At 53.0% G+C, this 16,327-nt stretch overlaps 11 non-coding genes across 11 annotated transcripts; 3 read left to right on the top strand and 8 right to left on the bottom strand.

The window, feature by feature from the left end:
• Positions 1-757: 757 nt before the first annotated feature.
• On the top strand, positions 758-828 carry TRNAG-GCC (transfer RNA glycine (anticodon GCC)). The gene has a single exon. It is a non-coding gene; the product is annotated as a tRNA-Gly (tRNA).
• Positions 829-899: 71 nt separating this feature from the next.
• On the bottom strand, positions 900-971 carry TRNAW-CCA (transfer RNA tryptophan (anticodon CCA)). The gene has a single exon. It is a non-coding gene; the product is annotated as a tRNA-Trp (tRNA).
• A 253-nt stretch (positions 972-1,224) lies between these two features.
• Positions 1,225-1,298, bottom strand: TRNAN-GUU (transfer RNA asparagine (anticodon GUU)). The gene has a single exon. It is a non-coding gene; the product is annotated as a tRNA-Asn (tRNA).
• A 1,848-nt stretch (positions 1,299-3,146) lies between these two features.
• Positions 3,147-3,218, bottom strand: TRNAR-CCU (transfer RNA arginine (anticodon CCU)). Its single transcript has one exon. It is a non-coding gene; the product is annotated as a tRNA-Arg (tRNA).
• A 253-nt stretch (positions 3,219-3,471) lies between these two features.
• On the bottom strand, positions 3,472-3,545 carry TRNAN-GUU (transfer RNA asparagine (anticodon GUU)). Its single transcript has one exon. It is a non-coding gene; the product is annotated as a tRNA-Asn (tRNA).
• A 4,093-nt stretch (positions 3,546-7,638) lies between these two features.
• TRNAW-CCA (transfer RNA tryptophan (anticodon CCA)) lies at positions 7,639-7,710 on the bottom strand. Its single transcript has one exon. It is a non-coding gene; the product is annotated as a tRNA-Trp (tRNA).
• Positions 7,711-7,963: 253 nt separating this feature from the next.
• TRNAN-GUU (transfer RNA asparagine (anticodon GUU)) lies at positions 7,964-8,037 on the bottom strand. The gene has a single exon. It is a non-coding gene; the product is annotated as a tRNA-Asn (tRNA).
• Positions 8,038-9,882: 1,845 nt separating this feature from the next.
• Positions 9,883-9,954, bottom strand: TRNAW-CCA (transfer RNA tryptophan (anticodon CCA)). Its single transcript has one exon. It is a non-coding gene; the product is annotated as a tRNA-Trp (tRNA).
• Positions 9,955-11,987: 2,033 nt separating this feature from the next.
• Positions 11,988-12,058, top strand: TRNAG-GCC (transfer RNA glycine (anticodon GCC)). The gene has a single exon. It is a non-coding gene; the product is annotated as a tRNA-Gly (tRNA).
• A 2,173-nt stretch (positions 12,059-14,231) lies between these two features.
• TRNAG-GCC (transfer RNA glycine (anticodon GCC)) lies at positions 14,232-14,302 on the top strand. Its single transcript has one exon. It is a non-coding gene; the product is annotated as a tRNA-Gly (tRNA).
• A 396-nt stretch (positions 14,303-14,698) lies between these two features.
• TRNAN-GUU (transfer RNA asparagine (anticodon GUU)) lies at positions 14,699-14,772 on the bottom strand. Its single transcript has one exon. It is a non-coding gene; the product is annotated as a tRNA-Asn (tRNA).
• Between the last annotated feature and the right edge of the window lie 1,555 nt (positions 14,773-16,327).

Genomic DNA, 16,327 nt, shown 5'->3' with positions numbered 1-16,327 from the left:
TTTACCTGCAGGGCTCAGCTTTGGTGAAAGATATTGGCGAGAGAGAGGAAAGGGGACGGCCCGTGGTGCACCCCCTATTTTGCATAGAACCACAGCCTCCTGGGAGGGCAGAGACATGAGGGTTCTCAGGGAAAGCCCTCCCAGGAGTGTTGAAGGGCAGGACGTGAAACACAGCAATCCCGGAATGGCCTGGTCTAAGATGCCTGTGCAATAGGCCTGGCCCTAGGCTTCCGGGGCTCTTCCTCGGCAGAGGCCCCAGTGGTATGAGCCCGACCAGGGCTGTGCCCGACCAGGGCTGTAGGGCGCGTTGGGAGCGCGTTAGGGATGCGAAAGAGGGCGCAGGGCGCAGAACTCTGCCCGTTTCTCCCCAGGATTTTGGGGAGGACAGGGAATCTGGCCAGGTCAGTGACTAGGCTTTCCCAGAAGGAAAGTCCAGTGACAGTGGCATGTTGTGAAACACAAGATTGCTGGTGGTCTGGAGGGTGCTTTCTGTCAGCCACTTCTCCCGGGAGCAGCCAGAGAGCAGGCTGATGTCGTGCTCTGTCAAGCACAACACTGGCCCCAAACCACTGTCCTTAGCAAAAGCAGAAACATTCATAGTTTCAGTCTCCTGCATCTGATTCCTGCCATCAGCATGTGAACGTTTGGCAGTCCAAGGCTTGCCATGCAAACTTTGTTCATAGGTGTCCCATGCGAATGCATGGGCCTCATCACTACTGTCTACGGCAGGGCTCTCTGCTCAGCCTATGTAAGTGAAGCATTGGTGGTTCAGTGGTAGAATTCTCGCCTGCCACGCGGGAGGCCCGGGTTCGATTCCCGGCCAATGCAAAGCGCCCTTCTTTTGGCTTTGCTTTAGAAGTCAGAGATATAGACTTGGTGGGCAAAAAAATGTCAAAGAGTGACCCCGACGTGATTTGAACACGCAACCTTCTGATCTGGAGTCAGACGCGCTACCGTTGCGCCACGAGGTCCCTGTGCATGCGGTTCTCAGCCCCGGATCAAGAAATGCTTCTGTGCCTTTTATTGGCCCTCAGTACGCCTGTGGTTAAAGTAGAAGGCTTGGTGGCCCGTTTCCAGTCCTATTGGTGGAAATGACTAGAGGTGAAGAGATGAGAGAAGATAGAAATGTTGAGATAGAGCATGTCACGCAGGCAAAGCGAGAGCTCTAAGAGCAAAGCCAGACAGCTGTGTTTTAATTCAGGACTTGATGTAGGCAAAAGCATACGTCCCTGGGTGGGCTTGAACCACCAACCTTTCGGTTAACAGCCGAACGCGCTAACCGATTGCGCCACAGAGACCAACCACCGCAGTGAGCGTGTTGGGACTCAATATATGTTTTTACCTTTGTGCTCCTGCCTGCAGCTCTAAGGTCCTGGCATAAGACAGGTAGGCTTAGACTCCATTGTGACATGTCTTACTTCTCTTAGAAGAAGGTTCTGAGTTGCCAGGCAGCTTATCTTCTGCCGGGCACACTTTCCTTTGCAGGCTTTCAGGTTGTGAATCCAGCACTGCTTAGGTGTCCATGTCAGACATGAGCAGCTCATTGAGCCCCACTGTGTGTTTTTTGTGGAGATACAACTCTCAGACTAGAGGGAGCAGGCGGGAAGTGGGTGAGACTCACACAGGGTGGGTGGGGCAGTTAAAGGATGTTATCTAATAGTGTAATCGAGGAGTTGGGTTTTTTGTGCACTACACTTTAACCAGCGATTCTTTCTAAAAGGAAATCCCAGGGCAGTACCCGCAATGAGTGGCATCCCCACACCCGAGGTTGCATTGTGGTAGCTGTTCCCTGAGCCCATAGCCCCTGTCCCCATGTCGCCCTTTCTCCTCGTGTAACTCACCCCAGGTTCGGTGGCTCTGATACTTGCTGCTTCTGCTGCGCGATCATCCCCATGATCTGGGCCTTTGTACGAAATGTCATGTAAGATGACTTTATTCAGCACGGCGTTTGTCATTTGCTTGGTTGTCCTGTCACTGTTGGATGTTTTCTTGCGCAGACTACTGTCTAATGGTGGGAAGGCCACGAGACACGTGACTTTTCTCTTTCCTTGTTAGCATAGTTTCCTGCCACTGTCTTGGTGTGCTGCCAGCCTGTGAGACACGTGTCTTGCCCATCTCAGCTCCACTGTGGCATGTTAGATATGTCTTTGAGCAGAGTCCCGGTCCCAGAGCTGCTGCCTTCTCTGCACTCTGGCTTGTAAGACTGCAGGCAAAGGCCCTCCCTGGCCCCTCAGCCAGATAGATACATTTACCTGCAGGGCTCAGCTTTGGTGAAAGATATTGGCGAGAGAGAGGAAAGGGGACGGCCCGTGGTGCACCCCCTATTTTGCATAGAACCACAGCCTCCTGGGAGGGCAGAGACATGAGGGTTCTCAGGGAAAGCCCTCCCAGGAGTGTTGAAGGGCAGGACGTGAAACACAGCAATCCCGGAATGGCCTGGTCTAAGATGCCTGTGCAATAGGCCTGGCCCTAGGCTTCCGGGGCTCTTCCTCGGCAGAGGCCCCAGTGGTATGAGCCCGACCAGGGCTGTGCCCGACCAGGGCTGTAGGGCGCGTTGGGAGCGCGTTAGGGACGCGAAAGAGGGCGCAGGGCGCAGAACTCTGCCCGTTTCTCCCCAGGATTTTGGGGAGGACAGGGAATCTGGCCAGGTCAGTGACTAGGCTTTCCCAGAAGGAAAGTCCAGTGACAGTGGCATGTTGTGAAACACAAGATTGCTGGTGGTCTGGAGGGTGCTTTCTGTCAGCCACTTCTCCCGGGAGCAGCCAGAGAGCAGGCTGATGTCGTGCTCTGTCAAGCACAACACTGGCCCCAAACCACTGTCCTTAGCAAAAGCAGAAACATTCATAGTTTCAGTCTCCTGCATCTGATTCCTGCCATCAGCATGTGAACGTTTGGCAGTCCAAGGCTTGCCATGCAAACTTTGTTCATAGGTGTCCCATGCGAATGCATGGGCCTCATCACTACTGTCTACGGCAGGGCTCTCTGCTCAGCCTATGTAAGTGAAGCATTGGTGGTTCAGTGGTAGAATTCTCGCCTGCCATGCGGGAGGCCCGGGTTCGATTCCCGGCCAATGCAAAGCGCCCTTCTTTTGGCTTTGCTTTAGAAGTCAGAGATATAGACTTGGTGGGGAAAAAAATGTCAAAGAGTGACCCCGACGTGATTTGAACACGCAACCTTCTGATCAGGAGTCAGACGCGCTACCGTTGCGCCACGAGGTCCCTGTGCATGCAGTTCTCAGCCCCGGATCAAGAAATGCTTCTGTGCCTTTTATTGGCCCTCAGTACGCCTGTGGTTAAAGTAGAAGGCTTGGTGGCCCGTTTCCAGTCCTATTGGTGGAAATGACTAGAGGTGAAGAGATGAGAGAAGATAGAAATGTTGAGATAGAGCATGTCACGCAGGCAAAGCGAGAGCTCTAAGAGCAAAGCCAGACAGCTGTGTTTTAATTCAGGACTTGATGTAGGCAAAAGCATACGTCCCTGGGTGGGCTTGAACCACCAACCTTTCGGTTAACAGCCGAACGCGCTAACCGATTGCGCCACAGAGACCAACCACCGCAGTAAGCGTGTTGGGACTCAATATATGTTTTTACCTTTGTGCTCCTGCCTGCAGCTCTAAGGTCCTGGCATAAGACAGGTAGGCTTAGACTCCATTGTGACATGTCTTACTTCTCTTAGAAGAAGGTTCTGAGTTGCCAGGCAGCTTATCTTCTGCCGGGCACACTTTCCTTTGCAGGCTTTCAGGTTGTGAATCCAGCACTGCTTAGGTGTCCATGTCAGACATGAGCAGCTCATTGAGCCCCACTGTGTGTTTTTTGTGGAGATACAACTCTCAGACTAGAGGGAGCAGGCGGGAAGTGGGTGAGACTCACACAGGGTGGGTGGGGCAGTTAAAGGATGTTATCTAATAGTGTAATCGAGGAGTTGGGTTTTTTGTGCACTACACTTTAACCAGCGATTCTTTCTAAAAGGAAATCCCAGGGCAGTACCCGCAATGAGTGGCATCCCCACACCCGAGGTTGCATTGTGGTAGCTGTTCCCTGAGCCCATAGCCCCTGTCCCCATGTCGCCCTTTCTCCTCGTGTAACTCACCCCAGGTTCGGTGGCTCTGATACTTGCTGCTTCTGCTGCGCGATCATCCCCATGATCTGGGCCTTTGTACGAAATGTCATGTAAGATGACTTTATTCAGCACGGCGTTTGTCATTTGCTTGGTTGTCCTGTCACTGTTGGATGTTTTCTTGCGCAGACTACTGTCTAATGGTGGGAAGGCCACGAGACACGTGACTTTTCTCTTTCCTTGTTAGCATGGTTTCCTGCCACTGTCTTGGTGTGCTGCCAGCCTGTGAGACACGTGTCTTGCCCATCTCAGCTCCACTGTGGCATGTTAGATATGTCTTTGAGCAGAGTCCCGGTCCCAGAGCTGCTGCCTTCTCTGCACTCTGGCTTGTAAGACTGCAGGCAAAGGCCCTCCCTGGCCCCTCAGCCAGATAGATACATTTACCTGCAGGGCTCAGCTTTGGTGAAAGATATTGGCGAGAGAGAGGAAAGGGGACGGCCCGTGGTGCACCCCCTATTTTGCATAGAACCACAGCCTCCTGGGAGGGCAGAGACATGAGGGTTCTCAGGGAAAGCCCTCCCAGGAGTGTTGAAGGGCAGGACGTGAAACACAGCAATCCCGGAATGGCCTGGTCTAAGATGCCTGTGCAATAGGCCTGGCCCTAGGCTTCCGGGGCTCTTCCTCGGCAGAGGCCCCAGTGGTATGAGCCCGACCAGGGCTGTGCCCGACCAGGGCTGTAGGGCGCGTTGGGAGCGCGTTAGGGACGCGAAAGAGGGCGCAGGGCGCAGAACTCTGCCCGTTTCTCCCCAGGATTTTGGGGAGGACAGGGAATCTGGCCAGGTCAGTGACTAGGCTTTCCCAGAAGGAAAGTCCAGTGACAGTGGCATGTTGTGAAACACAAGATTGCTGGTGGTCTGGAGGGTGCTTTCTGTCAGCCACTTCTCCCGGGAGCAGCCAGAGAGCAGGCTGATGTCGTGCTCTGTCAAGCACAACACTGGCCCCAAACCACTGTCCTTAGCAAAAGCAGAAACATTCATAGTTTCAGTCTCCTGCATCTGATTCCTGCCATCAGCATGTGAACGTTTGGCAGTCCAAGGCTTGCCATGCAAACTTTGTTCATAGGTGTCCCATGCGAATGCATGGGCCTCATCACTACTGTCTACGGCAGGGCTCTCTGCTCAGCCTATGTAAGTGAAGCATTGGTGGTTCAGTGGTAGAATTCTCGCCTGCCATGCGGGAGGCCCGGGTTCGATTCCCGGCCAATGCAAAGCGCCCTTCTTTTGGCTTTGCTTTAGAAGTCAGAGATATAGACTTGGTGGGGAAAAAAAATGTCAAAGAGTGACCCCGACGTGATTTGAACACGCAACCATCTGATCTGGAGTCAGACGCGCTACCGTTGCACCACGAGGTCCCTGTGCATGCAGTTCTCAGCCCCGGATCAAGAAATGCTTCTGTGCCTTTTATTGGCCCTCAGTACGCCTGTGGTTAAAGTAGAAGGCTTGGTGGCCCGTTTCCAGTCCTATTGGTGGAAATGACTAGAGGTGAAGAGATGAGAGAAGATAGAAATGTTGAGATAGAGCATGTCACGCAGGCAAAGCGAGAGCTCTAAGAGCAAAGCCAGACAGCTGTGTTTTAATTCAGGACTTGATGTAGGCAAAAGCATACGTCCCTGGGTGGGCTTGAACCACCAACCTTTTGGTTAACAGCCGAACGCGCTAACCGATTGCGCCACAGAGACCAACCACCGCAGTGAGCGTGTTGGGACTCAATATATGTTTTTACCTTTGTGCTCCTGCCTGCAGCTCTAAGGTCCTGGCATAAGACAGGTAGGCTTAGACTCCATTGTGACATGTCTTACTTCTCTTAGAAGAAGGTTCTGAGTTGCCAGGCAGCTTATCTTCTGCCGGGCACACTTTCCTTTGCAGGCTTTCAGGTTGTGAATCCAGCACTGCTTAGGAGTCCATGTCAGACATGAGCAGCTCATTGAGCCCCACTGTGTGTTTTTTGTGGAGATACAACTCTCAGACTAGAGGGAGCAGGCGGGAAGTGGGTGAGACTCACACAGGGTGGGTGGGGCAGTTAAAGGATGTTATCTAATAGTGTAATCGAGGAGTTGGGTTTTTTGTGCACTACACTTTAACCAGCGATTCTTTCTAAAAGGAAATCCCAGGGCAGTACCCGCAATGAGTGGCATCCCCACACCCGAGGTTGCATTGTGGTAGCTGTTCCCTGAGCCCATAGCCCCTGTCCCCATGTCGCCCTTTCTCCTCGTGTAACTCACCCCAGGTTCGGTGGCTCTGATACTTGCTGCTTCTGCTGCGCGATCATCCCCATGATCTGGGCCTTTGTACGAAATGTCATGTAAGATGACTTTATTCAGCACGGCGTTTGTCATTTGCTTGGTTGTCCTGTCACTGTTGGATGTTTTCTTGCGCAGACTACTGTCTAATGGTGGGAAGGCCACGAGACACGTGACTTTTCTCTTTCCTTGTTAGCATGGTTTCCTGCCACTGTCTTGGTGTGCTGCCAGCCTGTGAGACACGTGTCTTGCCCATCTCAGCTCCACTGTGGCATGTTAGATATGTCTTTGAGCAGAGTCCCGGTCCCAGAGCTGCTGCCTTCTCTGCACTCTGGCTTGTAAGACTGCAGGCAAAGGCCCTCCCTGGCCCCTCAGCCAGATAGATACATTTACCTGCAGGGCTCAGCTTTGGTGAAAGATATTGGCGAGAGAGAGGAAAGGGGACGGCCCGTGGTGCACCCCCTATTTTGCATAGAACCACAGCCTCCTGGGAGGGCAGAGACATGAGGGTTCTCAGGGAAAGCCCTCCCAGGAGTGTTGAAGGGCAGGACGTGAAACACAGCAATCCCGGAATGGCCTGGTCTAAGATGCCTGTGCAATAGGCCTGGCCCTAGGCTTCCGGGGCTCTTCCTCGGCAGAGGCCCCAGTGGTATGAGCCCGACCAGGGCTGTGCCCGACCAGGGCTGTAGGGCGCGTTGGGAGCGCGTTAGGGACGCGAAAGAGGGCGCAGGGCGCAGAACTCTGCCCGTTTCTCCCCAGGATTTTGGGGAGGACAGGGAATCTGGCCAGGTCAGTGACTAGGCTTTCCCAGAAGGAAAGTCCAGTGACAGTGGCATGTTGTGAAACACAAGATTGCTGGTGGTCTGGAGGGTGCTTTCTGTCAGCCACTTCTCCCGGGAGCAGCCAGAGAGCAGGCTGATGTCGTGCTCTGTCAAGCACAACACTGGCCCCAAACCACTGTCCTTAGCAAAAGCAGAAACATTCATAGTTTCAGTCTCCTGCATCTGATTCCTGCCATCAGCATGTGAACGTTTGGCAGTCCAAGGCTTGCCATGCAAACTTTGTTCATAGGTGTCCCATGCGAATGCATGGGCCTCATCACTACTGTCTACGGCAGGGCTCTCTGCTCAGCCTATGTAAGTGAAGCATTGGTGGTTCAGTGGTAGAATTCTCGCCTGCCACGCGGGAGGCACGGGTTCGATTCCCGGCCAATGCAAAGCGCCCTTCTTTTGGCTTTGCTTTAGAAGTCAGAGATATAGACTTGGGGAAAAAAATGTCAAAGAGTGACCCCGACGTGATTTGAACACGCAACCTTCTGATCTGGAGTCAGACGCGCTACCGTTGCGCCACGAGGTCCCTGTGCATGCAGTTCTCAGCCCCGGATCAAGAAATGCTTCTGTGCCTTTTATTGGCCCTCAGTACCCCTGTGGTTAAAGTAGAAGGCTTGGTGGCCCGTTTCCAGTCCTATTGGTGGAAATGACTAGAGGTGAAGAGATGAGAGAAGATGGAAATGTTGAGATAGAGCATGTCACGCAGGCAAAGCGAGAGATCTAAGAGCAAAGCCAGACAGCTGTGTTTTAATTCAGGACTTGATGTAGGCAAAAGCATACGTCCCTGGGTGGGCTTGAACCACCAACCTTTCGGTTAACAGCCGAACGCGCTAACCGATTGCGCCACAGAGACCAACCACCGCAGTGAGCGTGTTGGGACTCAATATATGTTTTTACCTTTGTGCTCCTGCCTGCAGCTCTAAGGTCCTGGCATAAGACAGGTAGGCTTAGACTCCATTGTGACATGTCTTACTTCTCTTAGAAGAAGGTTCTGAGTTGCCAGGCAGCTTATCTTCTGCCGGGCACACTTTCCTTTGCAGGCTTTCAGGTTGTGAATCCAGCACTGCTTAGATGTCCATGTCAGACATGAGCAGCTCATTGAGCCCCACTGTGTGTTTTTTGTGGAGATACAACTCTCAGACTAGAGGGAGCAGGCGGGAAGTGGGTGAGACTCACACAGGGTGGGTGGGGCAGTTAAAGGATGTTATCTAATAGTGTAATCGAGGAGTTGGGTTTTTTGTGCACTACACTTTAACCAGCGATTCTTTCTAAAAGGAAATCCCAGGGCAGTACCCGCAATGAGTGGCATCCCCACACCCGAGGTTGCATTGTGGTAGCTGTTCCCTGAGCCCCTAGCCCCTGTCCCCATGTCGCCCTTTCTCCTCGTGTAACTCACCTCAGGTTCGGTGGCTCTGATACTTGCTGCTTCTGCGCGATCATCCCCATGATCTGGGCCTTTGTACGAAATGTCATGTAAGATGACTTTATTCAGCACAGCGTTTGTCATTTGCTTGGTTGTCCTGTCACTGTTGGATGTTTTCTTGCGCAGACTACTGTCTAATGGTGGGAAGGCCACGAGACACGTGACTTTTCTCTTTCCTTGTTAGCATAGTTTCCTGCCACTGTCTTGTTGTGCTGCCTGCCTGTGAGACACGTGTCTTGCCCATCTCAGCTCCACTGTGGCATGTTAGATATGTCTTTGAGCAGAGTCCCGGTCCCAGAGCTGCTGCCTTCTCTGCACTCTGGCTTGTAAGACTGCAGGCAAAGGCCCTCCCTGGCCCCTCAGCCAGATAGATACATTTACCTGCAGGGCTCAGCTTTGGTGAAAGATATTGGCGAGAGAGAGGAAAGGGGACGGCCCGTGGTGCACCCCCTATTTTGCATAGAACCACAGCCTCCTGGGAGGGCAGAGACATGAGGGTTCTCAGGGAAAGCCCTCCCAGGAGTGTTGAAGGGCAGGACGTGAAACACAGCAATCCCGGAATGGCCTGGTCTAAGATGCCTGTGCAATAGGCCTGGCCCTAGGCTTCCGGGGCTCTTCCTCGGCAGAGGCCCCAGTGGTATGAGCCCGACCAGGGCTGTGCCCGACCAGGGCTGTAGGGCGCGTTGGGAGCGCGTTAGGGACGCGAAAGAGGGCGCAGGGCGCAGAACTCTGCCCGTTTCTCCCCAGGATTTTGGGGAGGACAGGGAATCTGGCCAGGTCAGTGACTAGGCTTTCCCAGAAGGAAAGTCCAGTGACAGTGGCATGTTGTGAAACACAAGATTGCTGGTGGTCTGGAGGGTGCTTTCTGTCAGCCACTTCTCCCGGGAGCAGCCAGAGAGCAGGCTGATGTCGTGCTCTGTCAAGCACAACACTGGCCCCAAACCACTGTCCTTAGCAAAAGCAGAAACATTCATAGTTTCAGTCTCCTGCATCTGATTCCTGCCATCAGCATGTGAACGTTTGGCAGTCCAAGGCTTGCCATGCAAACTTTGTTCATAGGTGTCCCATGCGAATGCATGGGCCTCATCACTACTGTCTACGGCAGGGCTCTCTGCTCAGCCTATGTAAGTGAAGCATTGGTGGTTCAGTGGTAGAATTCTCGCCTGCCATGCGGGAGGCCCGGGTTCGATTCCCGGCCAATGCAAAGCGCCCTTCTTTTGGCTTTGCTTTAGAAGTCAGAGATATAGACTTGGTGGGGAAAAAAATGTCAAAGAGTGACCCCGACGTGATTTGAACACGCAACCTTCTGATCTGGAGTCAGACGCGCTACCGTTGCGCCACGAGGTCCCTGTGCATGCAGTTCTCAGCCCCGGATCAAGAAATGCTTCTGTGCCTTTTATTGGCCCTCAGTACGCCTGTGGTTAAAGTAGAAGGCTTGGTGGCCCGTTTCCAGTCCTATTGGTGGAAATGACTAGAGGTGAAGAGATGAGAGAAGATAGAAATGTTGAGATAGAGCATGTCACGCAGGCAAAGCGAGAGCTCTAAGAGCAAAGCCAGACAGCTGTGTTTTAATTCAGGACTTGATGTAGGCAAAAGCATACGTCCCTGGGTGGGCTTGAACCACCAACCTTTCGGTTAACAGCCTAACGCGCTAACCGATTGCGCCACAGAGACCAACCACCGCAGTAAGCGTGTTGGGACTCAATATATGTTTTTACCTTTGTGCTCCTGCCTGCAGCTCTAAGGTCCTGGCATAAGACAGGTAGGCTTAGACTCCATTGTGACATGTCTTACTTCTCTTAGAAGAAGGTTCTGAGTTGCCAGGCAGCTTATCTTCTGCCGGGCACACTTTCCTTTGCAGGCTTTCAGGTTGTGAATCCAGCACTGCTTAGGTGTCCATGTCAGACATGAGCAGCTCATTGAGCCCCACTGTGTGTTTTTTGTGGAGATACAACTCTCAGACTAGAGGGAGCAGGCGGGAAGTGGGTGAGACTCACACAGGGTGGGTGGGGCAGTTAAAGGATGTTATCTAATAGTGTAATCGAGGAGTTGGGTTTTTTGTGCACTACACTTTAACCAGCGATTCTTTCTAAAAGGAAATCCCAGGGCAGTACCCGCAATGAGTGGCATCCCCACACCCGAGGTTGCATTGTGGTAGCTGTTCCCTGAGCCCATAGCCCCTGTCCCCATGTCGCCCTTTCTCCTCGTGTAACTCACCCCAGGTTCGGTGGCTCTGATACTTGCTGCTTCTGCTGCGCGATCATCCCCATGATCTGGGCCTTTGTACGAAATGTCATGTAAGATGACTTTATTCAGCACGGCGTTTGTCATTTGCTTGGTTGTCCTGTCACTGTTGGATGTTTTCTTGCGCAGACTACTGTCTAATGGTGGGAAGGCCACGAGACACGTGACTTTTCTCTTTCCTTGTTAGCATGGTTTCCTGCCACTGTCTTGGTGTGCTGCCAGCCTGTGAGACACGTGTCTTGCCCATCTCAGCTCCACTGTGGCATGTTAGATATGTCTTTGAGCAGAGTCCCGGTCCCAGAGCTGCTGCCTTCTCTGCACTCTGGCTTGTAAGACTGCAGGCAAAGGCCCTCCCTGGCCCCTCAGCCAGATAGATACATTTACCTGCAGGGCTCAGCTTTGGTGAAAGATATTGGCGAGAGAGAGGAAAGGGGACGGCCCGTGGTGCACCCCCTATTTTGCATAGAACCACAGCCTCCTGGGAGGGCAGAGACATGAGGGTTCTCAGGGAAAGCCCTCCCAGGAGTGTTGAAGGGCAGGACGTGAAACACAGCAATCCCGGAATGGCCTGGTCTAAGATGCCTGTGCAATAGGCCTGGCCCTAGGCTTCCGGGGCTCTTCCTCGGCAGAGGCCCCAGTGGTATGAGCCCGACCAGGGCTGTGCCCGACCAGGGCTGTAGGGCGCGTTGGGAGCGCGTTAGGGACGCGAAAGAGGGCGCAGGGCGCAGAACTCTGCCCGTTTCTCCCCAGGATTTTGGGGAGGACAGGGAATCTGGCCAGGTCAGTGACTAGGCTTTCCCAGAAGGAAAGTCCAGTGACAGTGGCATGTTGTGAAACACAAGATTGCTGGTGGTCTGGAGGGTGCTTTCTGTCAGCCACTTCTCCCGGGAGCAGCCAGAGAGCAGGCTGATGTCGTGCTCTGTCAAGCACAACACTGGCCCCAAACCACTGTCCTTAGCAAAAGCAGAAACATTCATAGTTTCAGTCTCCTGCATCTGATTCCTGCCATCAGCATGTGAACGTTTGGCAGTCCAAGGCTTGCCATGCAAACTTTGTTCATAGGTGTCCCATGCGAATGCATGGGCCTCATCACTACTGTCTACGGCAGGGCTCTCTGCTCAGCCTATGTAAGTGAAGCATTGGTGGTTCAGTGGTAGAATTCTCGCCTGCCACGCGGGAGGCCCGGGTTCGATTCCCGGCCAATGCAAAGCGCCCTTCTTTTGGCTTTGCTTTAGAAGTCAGAGATATAGACTTGGTGGGGAAAAAAATGTCAAAGAGTGACCCCGACGTCATTTGAACACGCAACCTTCTGATCTGGAGTCAGACGCGCTACCGTTGCGCCACGAGGTCCCTGTGCATGCAGTTCTCAGCCCCGGATCAAGAAATGCTTCTGTGCCTTTTATTGGCCCTCAGTACCCCTGTGGTTAAAGTAGAAGGCTTGGTGGCCCGTTTCCAGTCCTATTGGTGGAAATGACTAGAGGTGAAGAGATGAGAGAAGATGGAAATGTTGAGATAGAGCATGTCACGCAGGCAAAGCGAGAGCTCTAAGAGCAAAGCCAGACAGCTGTGTTTTAATTCAGGACTTGATGTAGGCAAAAGCATACGTCCCTGGGTGGGCTTGAACCACCAACCTTTCGGTTAACAGCCGAACGTGCTAACCGATTGCGCCACAGAGACCAACCACCGCAGTGAGAGTGTTGGGACTCAATATATGTTTTTACCTTTGTGCTCCTGCCTGCAGCTCTAAGGTCCTGGCATAAGACAGGTAGGCTTAGACTCCATTGTGACATGTCTTACTTCTCTTAGAAGAAGGTTCTGAGTTGCCAGGCAGCTTATCTTCTGCCGGGCACACTTTCCTTTGCAGGCTTTCAGGTTGTGAATCCAGCACTGCTTAGGTGTCCATGTCAGACATGAGCAGCTCATTGAGCCCCACTGTGTGTTTTTTGTGGAGATACAACTCTCAGACTAGAGGGAGCAGGCGGGAAGTGGGTGAGACTCACACAGGGTGGGTGGGGCAGTTAAAGGATGTTATCTAATAGTGTAATCGAGGAGTTGGGTTTTATGTGCACTACACTTTAACCAGCGATTCTTTCTAAAAGGAAATCCCAGGGCAGTACCCGCAATGAGTGGCATCCCCACACCCGAGGTTGCATTGTGGTAGCTGTTCCCTGAGCCCCTAGCCCCTGTCCCCATGTCGCCCTTTCTCCTCGTGTAACTCACCTCAGGTTCGGTGGCTCTGATACTTGCTGCTTCTGCGCGATCATCCCCATGATCTGGGCCTTTGTACGAAATGTCATGTAAGATGACTTTATTCAGCACAGCGTTTGTCATTTGCTTGGTTGTCCTGTCACTGTTGGATGTTTTCTTGCGCAGACTACTGTCTAATGGTGGGAAGGCCACGAGACACGTGACTTTTCTCTTTCCTTGTTAGCATAGTTTCCTGCCACTGTCTTGTTGTGCTGCCTGCCTGTGAGACACGTGTCTTGCCCATCTCAGCTCCACTGTGGCATGTTAGATATGTCTTTGAGCAGAGTCCCGGTCCCAGAGCTGCTGCCTTCTCTGCACTCTGGCTTGTAAGACTGCAGGCAAAGGCCCTCCCTGGCCCCTCAGCCAGATAGATACATTTACCTGCAGGGCTCAGCTTTGGTGAAAGATATTGGCGAGAGAGAGGAAAGGGAACGGCCCGTGGTGCACCCCCTATTTTGCATAGAACTACAGCCTCCTGGGAGGGCAGAGACATGAGGGTTCTCAGGGAAAGCCCTCCCAGGAGTGTTGAAGGGCAGGACGTGAAACACAGCAATCCCGGAATGGCCTGGTCTAAGATGCCTGTGCAATAGGCCTGGCCCTAGGCTTCCGGGGCTCTTCCTCGGCAGAGGCCCCAGTGGTATGAGCCCGACCAGGGCTGTGCCCGACCAGGGCTGTAGGGCGCGTTGGGAGCGCGTTAGGGACGCGAAAGAGGGCGCAGGGCGCAGAACTCTGCCCGTTTCTCCCCAGGATTTTGGGGAGGATAGGGAATCTGGCCAGGTCAGTGACTAGGCTTTCCCAGAAGGAAAGTCCAGTGACAGTGGCATGTTGTGAAACACAAGATTGCTGGTGGTCTGGAGGGTGCTTTCTGTCAGCCACTTCTCCCGGGAGCAGCCAGAGAGCAGGCTGATGTCGTGCTCTGTCAAGCACAACACTGGCCCCAAACCACTGTCCTTAGCAAAAGCAGAAACATTCATAGTTTCAGTCTCCTGCATCTGATTCCTGCCATCAGCATGTGAACGTTTGGCAGTCCAAGGCTTGCCATGCAAACTTTGTTCATAGGTGTCCCATGCGAATGCATGGGCCTCATCACTACTGTCTACGGCTGGGCTCTCTGCTCAGCCTATGTAAGTGAAGCATTGGTGGTTCAGTGGTAGAATTCTCGCCTGCCACGCGGGAGGCCCGGGTTCGATTCCCGGCCAATGCAAAGCGCCCTTCTTTTGGCTTTGCTTTAGAAGTCAGAGATATAGACTTGGTGGGCAAAAAAATGTCAAAGAGTGACCCCGACGTGATTTGAACACGCAACCTTCTGATCTGGAGTCAGACGCGCTACCGTTGCGCCACGAGGTTCCTGTGCATGCAGTTTTCAGCCCCGGATCAAGAAATGCTTCTGTGCCTTTTATTGGCCCTCAGTACGCCTGTGGTTAAAGTAGAAGGCTTGGTGGCCCGTTTCCAGTCCTATTGGTGGAAATGACTAGAGGTGAAGAGATGAGAGAAGATAGAAATGTTGAGATAGAGCATGTCACGCAGGCAAAGCGAGAGCTCTAAGAGCAAAGCCAGACAGCTGTGTTTTAATTCAGGACTTGATGTAGGCAAAAGCATACGTCCCTGGGTGGGCTTGAACCACCAACCTTTCGGTTAACAGCCGAACGCGCTAACCGATTGCGCCACAGAGACCAACCACCGCAGTGAGCGTGTTGGGACTCAATATATGTTTTTACCTTTGTGCTCCTGCCTGCAGCTCTAAGGTCCTGGCATAAGACAGGTAGGCTTAGACTCCATTGTGACATGTCTTACTTCTCTTAGAAGAAGGTTCTGAGTTGCCAGGCAGCTTATCTTCTGCCGGGCACACTTTCCTTTGCAGGGTTTCAGGTTGTGAATCCAGCACTGCTTAGGTGTCCATGTCAGACATGAGCAGCTCATTGAGCCCCACTGTGTGTTTTTTGTGGAGATACAACTCTCAGACTAGAGGGAGCAGGCGGGAAGTGGGTGAGACTCACACAGGGTGGGTGGGGCAGTTAAAGGATGTTATCTTATAGTGTAATCGAGGAGTTGAGTTTTTTGTGCACTACACTTTAACCAGCGATTCTTTCTAAAAGGAAATCCCAGGGCAGTACCCGCAATGAGTGGCATCCCCACACCCGAGGTTGCATTGTGGTAGCTGTTCCCTGAGCCCATAGCCCCTGTCCCCATGTCGCCCTTTCTCCTCGTGTAACTCACCCCAGGTTCGGTGGCTCTGATACTTGCTGCTTCTGCTGCGCGATCATCCCCATGATCTGGGCCTTTGTACGAAATGTCATGTAAGATGACTTTATTCAGCACGGCGTTTGTCATTTGCTTGGTTGTCCTGTCACTGTTGGATGTTTTCTTGCGCAGACTACTGTCTAATGGTGGGAAGGCCACGAGACACGTGACTTTTCTCTTTCCTTGTTAGCATAGTTTCCTGCCACTGTCTTGTTGTGCTGCCTGCCTGTAAGACACGTGTCTTGCCCATCTCAGCTCCACTGTGGCATGTTAGATATGTCTTTGAGCAGAGTCCCGGTCCCAGAGCTGCTGCCTTCTCTGCACTCTGGCTTGTAAGACTGCAGGCAAAGGCCCTCCCTGGCCCCTCAGCCAGATAGATACATTTACCTGCAGGGCTCAGCTTTGGTGAAAGATATTGGCGAGAGAGAGGAAAGGGGACGGCCCGTGGTGCACCCCCTATTTTGCATAGAACCACAGCCTCCTGGGAGGGCAGAGACATGAGGGTTCTCAGGGAAAGCCCTCCCAGGAGTGTTGATGGGCAGGACGTGAAACACAGCAATCCCGGAATGGCCTGGTCTAAGATGCCTGTGCAATAGGCCTGGCCCTAGGCTTCCGGGGCTCTTCCTCGGCAGAGGCCCCAGTGGTATGAGCCCGACCAGGGCTGTGCCCGACCAGGGCTGTAGGGCGCGTTGGGAGCGTGTTAGGGACGCGAAAGAGGGCGCAGGGCGCAGAACTCTGCCCGTTTCTCCCCAGGATTTTGGGGAGGACAGGGAATCTGGCCAGGTCAGTGACTAGGCTTTCCCAGAAGGAAAGTCCAGTGACAGTGGCATGTTGTGAAACACAAGATTGCTGGTGGTCTGGAGGGTGCTTTCTGTCAGCCACATCTCCCGGGAGCAGCCAGAGAGCAGGCTGATGTCGTGCTCTGTCAAGCACAACACTGGCCCCAAACCACTGTCCTTAGCAAAAGCAGAAACATTCATAGTTTCAG

The sequence above is a fragment of the Pleurodeles waltl genome, chromosome 4_1 (genome assembly GCF_031143425.1).
Source record: "Pleurodeles waltl isolate 20211129_DDA chromosome 4_1, aPleWal1.hap1.20221129, whole genome shotgun sequence".
NCBI lineage: Eukaryota > Metazoa > Chordata > Amphibia > Caudata > Salamandridae > Pleurodeles > Pleurodeles waltl.
This window is presented reverse-complemented; position numbering and strand designations above follow the sequence as displayed.